Raw genomic sequence first — 12,856 nt, 5'->3', positions numbered from 1 at the left:
TGAAAACTGAGAAGGTGAGTCCAAAATTTATTTGATAATTAAAAGGCCTAGAAAATTTAACACAAATAGATTATGCAGCAGGAATTAAAGTACCAGATAACAAGACCCATGAAAAACTGCTTTAATTAACAAATCACTTTTTGCAGAAGTATAGAAAAATAGGCCAACACAATATAATACAGGATCAATAACAAGCCCAGGCACACAGAGTCTTGACTTAGAACAAATGGATATTGAACAGTCATGGGAATAAACAAACCTTCAGTGAATAGAGGCAGGTCAATAAGAGTGAAAATTAATCTTATTTCCATCAACCTCAGATGCAATGTTATCTAGATGTAAAATATAAAACATTAAAAGTTTCTATAGGAAAACAGAATATTGTCAGGATATTGGCATCAGAAAACATTTAAATTGGGTACAAATGAACCTATCATAAAAAAAGATTGATAATGTGGGTTATAAAATTAAGAACATTTGATATTCATCAAAAGACACTCCCAAGTGTACCTGTGACATCTTGGTATAGTAATGATATAGAATAAAATAAAGCAGCGAAAATTTGTGCAGTGGCAGTTTATTTTTCAGTGTTATATTTTATTCTGCACTATTAATATATTATACCTCACTATATGTATATCTGTTGATAGATGGGTTTTTTGTAATTTGAGAGTTTTATAATTGATGTGTATATGAATATTCTTGTAAATGTCATTTATTATACACATATATGCATGCCTGTTGAGTATCTTCAAGGAGAGTATTGCAGGAATATGCATATATACCATTTTAGTAAATATTGCCAAGACATTTGCCACAGTGGTTGTACCAATTTAGCCTCTTCTCAGCAATGTCACAAGGCTTGTGTGTCTTCTGAGACAATTTTTTTCTGTTCAGCATATGTCATAAATGACCATGAAAACATTGCAAGTATTGGTTTTGGGATTACAAATAAATTTCACTATGTAGGCAAATTCACTAATACAGAATTCATGAATAATGGGGTTACACTACACACACACACAATATACATATATGTATATATTTTATACATACAAATCAATATTTTCAGATTGCTTATATGGAATTGTTTCTTAAATATGAACATTTCTGGACAAGCTTAACTGATACATTTACTTCTGAAATGAAGCATATTCCATCTATTGCTCATCAATTTTATCCCTGCAAAGGGATAATGAAGTGCATATTTATTTATTTTGTCATCTCATTGAGACAAGAAGGCAAGAATTTGGGATAGCTAAACAATCTTAACTAGCAAAGATTACTGTAGTTCTGAATACTGTGCCAATTTACAGGCCACAAATTTTATTTTTCTTACTCTAAAACTTAAGAAAAACAGAAAAATATTCTCCCTCAAATAGTAACCAAGATAGTATTACAGTTCCTATTTGCCTTTGTTGCTTATCATGACATGATGTAAATTTCTGTTTTCTACCTGATAATGTCATTCCAATCACATTGAATTCTAAAATCTTAATATCACAATCCTTCAATAACAAGTGCTGGAGCCAGCCTCAGACATTTTACCTTTTCCTGTGTCCACCGTGACCTCTGTTTTAAAAAGCCCAAAAACTAAAATATGTGGCATTGAAAGCTTGTTCCCTTTTTCGATTTTCTATTTAAGCAAACTTTGATTTGTTTTGTAAGCCAATGGCCTCAAAAAGTTAAAAAAAATTATTTTCTCAAAAATTTTCCCAAGTTTAATTATTAATCATCAATCATGTTTCTGTATACTGTTAAGTTTGCAAAGTAAATCTAAGAAATTAAGAAATGTGTTATATTCTACTTGTCAATTTTTAAAAATTATGCTACCATAACAACGGAATAATTTCAAACCATTTACTTATTTATTTAATGGAGATTTATGTTTCATTTCTCTATAAATTTAAATTGAAAAACTATGTCAAAGTTTATGCAAACAATTAATATATCTACTTTATGAAAATTCAGTATGAAGACCAGTTATTTTAGGAACACTGTCCTCTTCAGATGACATATTTTTGTTACTCTTTGCACTTGTTTTGCTGACTGAAATCTCAATTTATCTTTTCTACAATAATATCTTTAATATAATTCTCCAAATGTCACTTTTATATTCTTTGGAAAACTTTTCAGAATAAAGAATTTGCCTAAACTATAAAATTAATGATTGGAAAGTTTTGACCTAACATCTATTAATTCCTTAGCAATATTCAATGTATCTTATATCCAGAAGCATTTTAAAAATATTAATTTATATTACACACTTTTAACTTTTTTTATTCATGTCTCTCAAATTCTTACTGGATAATGCCTTTTCCCTTAATATTTTACAATCAAAATTACACCAAAGCATCTAATTTATTTAACATTTCTGTTCTGAGACACATCATTGTCTTTGGCTGTCCTACTCTCTATTCTTTGCCCTATCTCTGCTTACACAGACCGTTGAAGCAATCTACAGTATGTGAAGTAGAACTTGAGGTTTTGACCAATAATTATTTAAAGAAATCTACCAAGATAACTGACACTTGCCTATGTCCCATTCATAACTACATTCTTGAACCACATATTTCATCTTCAGAAGAGAGTTGTTCTAGAGTGATGAAGCTCTTTCTATCATAGACTGACTGACCTCCATTCATGTCTCATATATTAGCATGCAAAGTAAGTTTCCAGAGCTGCCTTCTTTGAATTCCAAACTGAATTGGTCCCCTTCAATATTTTCTTTATATCACTTTATATTTTTTATGCATTTGACACCAGTGAGAGAGAGAGAGAGTGGATATTCAAGAGACAAACAGAGACAGAGAGAAAGAGACTACTTTAAATATTGATTTCCCTCACTTGACTAAATCCTATAAATGTAAACTATAGAAGATACAAATGTTCTATAGTGTATCCATGTCAACATTTTCTCTGTATCTGTTTATATTTTTCATGCATTTATATGCATAATGAGAGAGAGTGTGGACATGCAAGGGAAAAACAGACAGACAGAAAGAGACTACTTTTAATATTGATTTCCCTCACTTGATTTTAAATCCCATAAATGTAAATGTATAGAACATAAAAATGTTCTATATCGTATCCATGTCTAACACAGAGCTAAATTATACATGATGTTCAAAGACAATTACTGAAAATAATTAATACAAACAATTAAACAAATGTTTTTGTTCTTTTTGAAGAATATATTCCGAAAACAAGCTTGCCTAAACTCAAATATTATTGAGGAAACAATGTTTCACTCTTTTGTACCCTAAAATTCTTCAAGGTTGGCAAAGATCTTTACAATTTAGTCACACATATCTAATATTTCAACAATGTAAATGGTGTGCAAATATTTATACCATAAATGAATTGGAGCACATTATTCATACACATGTATGTGCCATTGAGATTTCATCTTTTATGCTCAAAAATGCTTGAATACAGAATGTCCACTTTGTCAGTGTCATATACACACAATACTCTACTTCTCTACCAAATAATTTACTAGAGCCGGCTATTATCTAATTTGTTTTGATTTAAGTAATACGGACCTCACAAAAAAAATAGTTTCGATGGAATAGTTCCAGATGTCCAAATATGCTTACTCAGGATGCTCTGATCTCTAAGCTTCTTCTTCCCTCCTACAACCTCACCTGTCCCCACTGCCAGTGAATTTCCAAGCCACTACAGCAGAGGTCACAGCAGCATCTACAGTTTCATATCCACAAGAATTTGAAAAAACCCAGATAGGACAGGCATAACCACCTGTGGAATAAACAGAATATGTGCTTAGAGTCTCTGTGTGTGTGTTTCTGTGTGTGTCTGTGTGTACATGTGTGTATCTGTGTTTGTGGTGTGTGTGTGTCTAGCTTTGGATAACATAGTGAATGAATCAGGCCAATTCCACAGGGATCCAGGCCAAAGCTCCAGCCAAACGTCAAAAGACACAATTAAATGGGAGTAGTAATAGCAGAAAAAGGCACTTCTGTCGTCTTTTATGAGCTGGGATTAGGATTTAGTCATGGCCTTCATTAAAAGCACTTGACAGCCCCATTGTGGGCTGGAAGGGGCCATGATATTCTGTGGAAGGAGCTGCCTCATTCTGCCCAAGTCAGCTGGCCAAGGTCAGCTCTACCCTGTTCTCTTACCGGCTGAAGGACTGCTGCATTTTAAGCTATAGATCTTGGAGAAAGTTGATCACAACCCTCTTTTTATCTAAATTCGCTCTCCACCTTATCAATGACATGAAATTTTCGGACTGAACATATATTCCTCATTCCTCTTATTTTTCTTATTTTTCCCTGTTGACTTTCTGACTCAGCATTTCTTTCTCTATTTTGACTTACTTGATTGTTGGGTTTGGAAACAAAAAGGTGTAGGTTTGGCCTAGACCCTCAGAGATTTCTCTCTTTTAGACGCAGCTGTCTTCAAATAGCATAGAATATATCACCCATTCTGTCAATTTCACCTTGGTCATTTCTCCCTCACAAGGGCATTGTGTATGTACAGCTGCGTCAGCAACCCTTTGAGAGAAAGGATGGAAATATTAGCCAGCTCTATATCCAAAGCTGTGTCTCTATTCTGCTCTATTAGTATTAAAGCTTTTCTTCTCTCTTCTGTATCTGTTTTTTATGTGTTTGTTCTCAGATATTTGTGAATGACAGAAAGAAATTAAAGAATGATATCTATTGGCCATTCAGAACCCCACTGTGTAAAATGCAGGAGAAATAAAAAATAATGCAGAAGTAAAATCTATCTGGGATTTAAATAAAACATAAAGAGGGCTGCCCATGACCATAATATTTAAGCATGAGTAAATATTTACTACACAAAAAAGTAGGTGGGGAATAGACAAAAACTATGAGTAATAATAAAGTTATCTGTCATGTTCTGAGAACTGAAGTCAATTTGCTCGTAACAGAAATCTGTTTCAAGATGATCAAGGAATGCGGTGGGAGATGCAGATACCTGATACCTGAAACGTTGATATTATTAATATATTATAAACTAATCTATACCATATATATTACAATACACATATTGCAAGAGTGCTAGCCTTGTGGTATTAAATGAGGGCCTGTTTTCTTTCATCGTCCTTTCATTATAATGTGGATTTCATGTCACTAAATAAAACTACACAGCTTTTATAATTACAAGGAGACATTATTTAAGAAGGATTGAAATCCATTGGCATAGGAGGTATGAAGCAGAGGTTTTAAAAAAAAAATTTGGAGCTGAAATAATCTATAAAATAGTTTCTGTTGTGCATATAACAAAGAAGGTCCTGGAAAAGAGATTAGTCAATTGGTGCCAATTGTTCTAGGTAGGTAGATTAAAAAATTATGAAAACCAGGTAGTATAATTTTATTTAAGAAACAAAAGGTGAAATCAAATCATAAGGCAAAACTTGTTATTTTCAACTGCTAAAAAATATCGCTTTCTTTTCAAGGTAAAAGCCTAGCCATTTTTTTGCAGAAAGGACTTATAAATATTATATGATTATGACCAGGGTAAAACAGGGTCTATAGCATGTAAATTTGATAAAATGACTTTAACATTGATTTGAGTAATGAGAATATAAATTATTTTAATATATTTGCTAGGTATGAAGAAGAAAATTTGTGCTAAAGTAGGCAATCTGATATGCTTCTTAAATATCAATAAAAAAAAACTAATAAGGAAAAACAAGAAACAACTAAATGTTGAAAGTACAATTTCAAACCTTAAACACTAAAATAAAATCAGAATTAGATCTTAGAATAATAACATATAATCCCTAAGGAAAAATATCTTTATTTCAGTGTTTTTGGACATTAATACTTTATTGATAAGTACTATTTTAGTTCATGAATTGAATTTATTATTAAAACAAATCAAAACAATAAGATTTTTTCAAATGACTAAGTTAAATATAATTATGAAAATGCATTTTGTTGTTTCTATTTATGTTAAGAATTAATTTCCTCTAGTTTTCTTGCATAATCTATGCAACAAAGAAAAGTCTTATGTATTTATATTTAAAAATAAAACTGCAGAAATAATGGGCTAAAGAACTGACCTGTGGAAGTCTTAACTGACCTTGTAGAATGTCACTAATTATTGAGATTAAGACAGAGACACTTTAGAATATGCCTCCATCTGTTGAGAGTTCATTATTCAGGACATGATATTAATACTTGTGTAAGTAATTTATTCAACTATTCATATCTCCTTACACAAAGTTTTAAACATAATGCAAAATATACTTACTCCTTCAGTCTAATTTACATATTCTTCTCAATGTGTAACGTAATCTTCCCTATATCAAATTGAATATTTTATACTTGTCTTTTGCTCCCACTATATTGAAACCTATATAATCCAGGAAAGAATGTTCTTTATTAGGCCAGGCATGATTGCCTACATCAGTAATCCCAGCACTTTGGGGAGCCAAGGGGAGTACACTGTTTGAGCCCAGAAGTTTGAGACGAGTCTGGGCAACATGGCAGAACCCAGTTTCCTAAAAATTAGCTGGTCATGGTGGCATGCACTTGTGGTACCAGCTATACAGGAGGCTGATGTAGGAAGATTGCATGAATCTGGCAGGTTGAGGCTGCAGTGAGATGTAATACCACTGCACTCCAGCCTGATCAACACAGCTGGTTTCCATCTTAAAAAAATAAGTCTCTATTACGGTTTTGTTTTTTAGCACTCAGCAAAGGAAACTACTGCTAGTCAAAGATCACATATTTTAATTAAAGATTTGATTAATTTAAACTTGATTTCCAACTTCTGCTACTTGGAGTTAACTTGACTTTTTATTGTGTAATAATGTATACTAAAAAATTTCATCAATGTGCTACTGTCAGAAAATAGTCATTGGTATGTCAAATTTTGTTACAATGATGGTATATTATAAAATCTTGATTCATAATTATGTGCACAATTAAAGATAATAAATAAAATAATCCTAAATGTTAATCAAAGGATTAAAATAATTAAATATAGGCAAGTAAAATACTCCCAAATAAAGAACATAATTTTAGAAACACACTATTAACAGAAGAAAAAATACTACTCCAAATATATAATAATTTTACTTTGAAATCAATTTCTATTTTAATTGTATATTTTTTACATTTTTACTCATATATTATTAGCTTGCTATAAACCACAAAACTGCATATTCATGTATAAAAAAGACAATATATTACAGCAAAAATTTATTATCCCCCTTCAAGTAACATACCCATTCTTGAAAAACATATATATCTATAGATATCTATCTAAATATATGAGTAAAAATATATGGATCTATATATTCATACAAGTACATAGATATATACTTATACCTAGATATACTTATGTATATCCTTTATGTGTATATATATCTAGAGAGAGAGAAATAATGTATATATCATAGGCATGTGTTTGATTGTGTGTATTTCATTTGCTCCCATTTTTAAAAGTTGTACAATATTAAGTCCAAATAAAATGTGAAAAGTAATGAGTGCATGATACAAATTTCAGACTAAACATTAAAAACAATAAAAAGAGGTATAGATTGAAAGCTAATAAGAATTTTTAAAGGAATTCCTGATGACACAGGAAAAGATGTATATAAGAACAAAAGCATAAGGGGCAAAATTTTTCTAAGTATATCTGAATCTAATTATATGAATAATTAAAGTAAATATCACTGCTGCAGTCTACTTAGTCCCTACTTTAACTAGGTCCAAGTTCTTGTCCAACAACCAAGAAGAATAGAGCACATGGACACTGGAGAGTGAGCAGAGTAGGATTTACTAAGCAAAAGGCAAGTTTTCAGCAAATAGAGGGGGCCTGAAAGCACGTTGCCAGAAATGGGGCTGATTTCTGGGTCTTTTATGCAGCAGAAGTCAGTAAGTTTTCTGTGGGTTTTGCCCCAATGAGAGTGGCAAAGTCCCTCCTAGGGCTGTTGTATTTGTGCATGCCTGAAGTTGGCCAGAGTGACTCCATCTTGGTTATTTTGCCCAAGTAAAACCCATGTTGAGGGCTAAAACCACAATGGTATTGTCACATTCATGACATTATAATAAGCTGGGTTATGTTAAGGACATTTAAATTGATTTATTGTGTCTGTGCCTAAGTTGGGACAATCCCTTCTAGCAACATTCTGACACAGAGGGAAGTTCTTAGCCACGTTTCTTTCTGTTAGCTGCAGAGGCAGTGTGGGTACTGTCTTATTGTTGTTCCGGTGAACATTGCCCTTTTTTGTCCTTTCCCTGAGACCCTCCTTCTCTATCTGCCTCTATGTTACCCATCAAACATCATAGCGTAGCCTAGCCTTCCTTAACATAGTTAGAACACTTACATTAGCCTACAAATGGGTAAAATTATCTAACACAAAGTCTATCTTATAATAAAATGCTGAATATCTTATGTAACTTATTGAATACCATACTGAAAGTGAAAAGCAGGATAGTCATAGGGGAGTTGAAGTATGGTTTCTACTAAATGCATATTGCTTTCTCCCATCATAAAGTTGAAAAATCATAAGTCAAACGCTTATAAGTCAGGGAGCATCTATATAGCCACACGTATGCATACATGTGCACACACACAGAAATACACCATTCATACAAATACACACATTAAATAAATTGAATTTGTTATCAAAATTTTTATTCTAAAAACAATTTACTTTCTACTTAAATTCTGTCAGACCATTAAGAAAGAATTGTCATAATTTTTATAAAATTTCTTTTATAAAACAGAGAAAGAATATCTTATATAAAACTTTTCAGGAAATAGAAGAATAACTTCCTAACTTGTTTTATTAATTCATCATAACCCTAGCAACAAAATCTGATAGAGACAAAAATGCACAGAAATGTCACTTGTGAATATAAATTCAGAAATACTGAACAGGATATTAGCAAATCAACCCAGATATACATAAAAAGAATCCTATATTAAAATGCAGTAAGGTTTTTTGTAGAAATTCAAATCAACTTGATATACAAAATGGAATCAGAGCATTTCACCATTATACCAAATTAAAGTATAACTCATACAATCATTTTAACAGATGCATAAAAATCGTTTGAAAAAAATTAACATCTATTCATGATTTTTAAAATAAGCAAGCTAGGAATAGAAGAGAATTTTCTTTATCTAGCAAGATCTATGAACAATTTATAGCACATAGTCAACTATAAATGTTTCACTTCTTCACCCCTTGGATCAAGCACAACATATTGGTGCTGGCTCTTACCAATTCTGTTCAGTTTTGTTCTGCAGTTTCTGGTCAGGAATAAATAAATAAATAAAGTATGTAAACAACAAATAGGAAAAACGAAAACTCTATTTTCAAATGACATTATTGTGTCCACACAAAATCTTAAAGAATTTGCAAAACAGTTACTGGAACTGATAAGTTAATCAGACAAAGTAATGGGCTATGAGATTAATATACAGACCTAAATTTCATATGTGTTTGCTAGCAGAAAACAACTGAAAAAAATCAATTGCAATAGCATCAAATATCACTTTAAAATACTTAGAAATTAATTTAACAAAATATGACCAGGATCACACACTGAAAAATATAAAATGTTGATGCAAGAAACAAAGAAACTCTTAGAAATGAAGATATATACAATGATCATAGATTGAAAGATCCAATATTGTTAAGTAGTTAATTTTACAAATGTAATCTAATAACTCAATGTAATTCTAATAAATCTCCTGAAAGAAAATTTTGGAAATAAAAGGACCAAACATGGCTAAAGAAATAAATGTAAATAACATATTTGAAAGATTTTCAGTATATGATTTCAAAAATTTAATACAAAGCTACATTAAGAAAGGATGGATATATAAGTGTATCTAACAACTATTAAATTATTTTAATTTACTTTTTACTACAATTATATTCTTATCAATATTCCATTTTCAAGAAACACTATGGCTTTATACATTTGAATGCTATTATCACAAGAACATTGAGATGTGACTTTTCCAGCCAGAAACCTGTGTGGCCTGTGGCACTTTGCCTGTTTTGCTCGGACCTGCTGGGTTCATTCCACCCACTTAGCCTGGCAGGTTGCACTGGGCTCACATTACCGGCCTGGATCCCACTCCTGCCAAGGGTGAGCCAGGCACAGAGTTATGAGAGGTGTGTGAGTGAGCCAGCATGGGGTCCAGGCATGCTGGCTGTGCCGGGTGGGCATCTTCAGGCACTGGCAGGGGGCACTGGCTCCCTGAGAGGCTGTGACTGGACCACATGATCTCAAGTAACTTCCAAGGCTGTCATCAGGGAATGTGGTCGTGCCCGGAAATTTGGAGATGCCAGTAATCACAGAGCCCCAAAAAGGGTGTCACATCACTGGTTTGGTGAACTCCTAGGTCTGGGCTCTTCAAAGGGCCACAGCTTTTCTCTGCTTCTCTCTTCTTGTCACCCACAATGTGGTGAACAAGGGGCACATTTCAGTACTGTTAGTGTTACCAACCTCCCAGCCCCAACATTCTGCAGGACAAGAACTCAGTACTCACCTAATGGTGAATGGCAGGGTTGAGAGAGCTATAGCTGTGCCCAGGTGGGTGAAGCTCCCACCTCTCCAACTTGGAAGGAGTGGGGATCTCACCTGTTCCAGGCTTTCACCAGCTCCATGGAGTGCACAGCCCCAACCGTGCCTCCCCCACTGCAGCTGGAATCATGGCAGTGTTCACTCCAGATGGTCTGCCGCTGCCATCACTATCATTTATGCTGTATTGTGGAGCTAACTGTACTATTGCTATTTCTTCACCAGTTTTCTATCCATCATGTTATAAAATTTCTTTACTAACTCCCTTCATAGGTGTCCTTCTCCCTTCTTCTTCTAAGAAACTCTAGAAGATTCCATTTATAGCTGAGGAACTATTGTTTGATTCTTTTTTTCTTTAGGCCTTTATTCTCGGTGCTGCAAAGTAAATAGTACTCAAATGTAGATTTTCTCAGCAAGGCAATATTACTTCTATAGAAGGATGCATCTATGGAGCAATGGCAAGAGCATACCTGAACAAGGGAGGGGAACAGGTTCTTATCCCTGATGCAGGTAGCCCCTACTGCTGTCTTGATCCCCTATTGGCTAGGGTTGGACCACACATTCTAAGCTGATTCCAGTTGGCTATTGTAAAGATAACAGAGGTACAAGCCAGAATTGTGGGGTGAGCAGTTTTGGTGGGAAAGACGGTTATGGGACAGGTGACTAAAAGTGATTCAGATCAAAGCAGGTGACCAGAGGTGACTCAGGATACAGCAGTTGACCAGGGTTGACTCAGGACAGAGCAGGTGACCAGGGGAAGATATGGACTACCAATTAGAGCTGGTAGGAGGTTATTTACTGAAACTAGAGGCAAGAAGACGAAGAGAAATAGGAAGTTAAACTTTAGAATGGAGAACAAAGAACACAGAAACTGAATACACTGGCATATTGATTCGTTGAAGAGAAACTTGGAGCTCATGGTATTCAACAATTTTAAGCCTCTTCCACTATTATTACACTTTCCCAGAGTAGTAACTGTGAATGCTGCTCTATACATTCTTTCAATCAGCCCTGTGTTAATAGAACTTACTTTTTACTATATAATATGTATATGCTGATACATTATGAACTCAAAATATCTGAGACAGGTCTCAGTCAATTTAGAAAGTTTATTTTGTCAAGGTTAAGGATGCAGTCAGCATACAGCCTCAGGTGTTCTTGAGGACATGCGCCCAAGGTGATGTGGGCACTGCTTGGTTTTATACATTTTAGGGAAACATGAGACATCAGTCAATATATGTAGAAAGTGCATTGGTTTGGTTTGAAAAGATGGGACAACTTGAAGCGGGAAGGGAGCTTCCAGGTCATATATAGATAAGAGACAAAAAAAGGATTTCATTCTTTTGAGTTTCTGATTGGCCTTCCAGTAAATACATGATTTACGTGAATAGTCACTTGTGCCTTTGTCTGGCTTAGTCACACAATAGGGCAAAGGAAGCAATCAGATATGCATTTATCTCATGTGAGCAGAGGGAAATCTTTGAGTTCTGCCTGTTCTTTGTCCACAAGAAATTTCCTTGTGGGAAAATTGTGAGGGAAGTACATAGCTTTTTTTTTTTTTTTTTTTTTAATATTTGTAGCTATCTTATTTAGGAATGGAATAGGAGGGAGGTTTGCCCAAGACAATTCCCAACTTGACTTTTCTCTTTGGCTTCATGATTTGGGGTCCCAAGATTTATTTATTTATTTTTCATAACATCATTCACTAGTTTATTTTTTTACAGTGGGTTTAGAGATTCACTAGGTTGCAATATGGCTTCCCCTTACTGCTTTTTATGTTTTACAAAAAAGAAAAGGGCATTAGATATCTATGTGTATATTGGCCTCTCATATAGAAGCTCACTAACTATTTTTCCTGAAATTTAAATATGTTATGTTTTTATTTTAAAATAGGAATAATGATTATTCATTTCTATGTCATTTAATAATGCAATTTACTGAAAATTCTTATATAATATGATTTAGAAAGTGACATCTGGCCAGGTGTGGTGGTTCATGCCTGTAATCCCATCACTGTGGGAAGTCAAGGTGGGTGGATCACTTGAAGTCAGGAGTTCAAGACCAGCCTGGCCAACATGGTGAAAACCCATCTCTACCAAAATCTAGTGTGTGTGTATATATATATGGAGAGAGAGAGAGAGAGAGAGAGAGAGAGAGAGAGAGAAATAGAGAGAGTGCACCAGACATGGTGGTGTGCACCTACAGCCCCAGCTCTACTGGGGAAGCTGAGGCAGAAGAATCACTTGAACCTGTGATGTGGAGGTTGCATTAGCCAAGATCACACCATTGCACTCCAGCCTAGACAACAGAGTAAG

This window comes from Aotus nancymaae, unplaced genomic scaffold (assembly GCF_030222135.1).
Source record: "Aotus nancymaae isolate 86718 unplaced genomic scaffold, 86718_ANA_hifiasm-v0.15.2.pri h1tg000048l, whole genome shotgun sequence".
NCBI lineage: Eukaryota > Metazoa > Chordata > Mammalia > Primates > Aotidae > Aotus > Aotus nancymaae.
Note: the sequence above shows the minus strand (reverse complement) of the source record.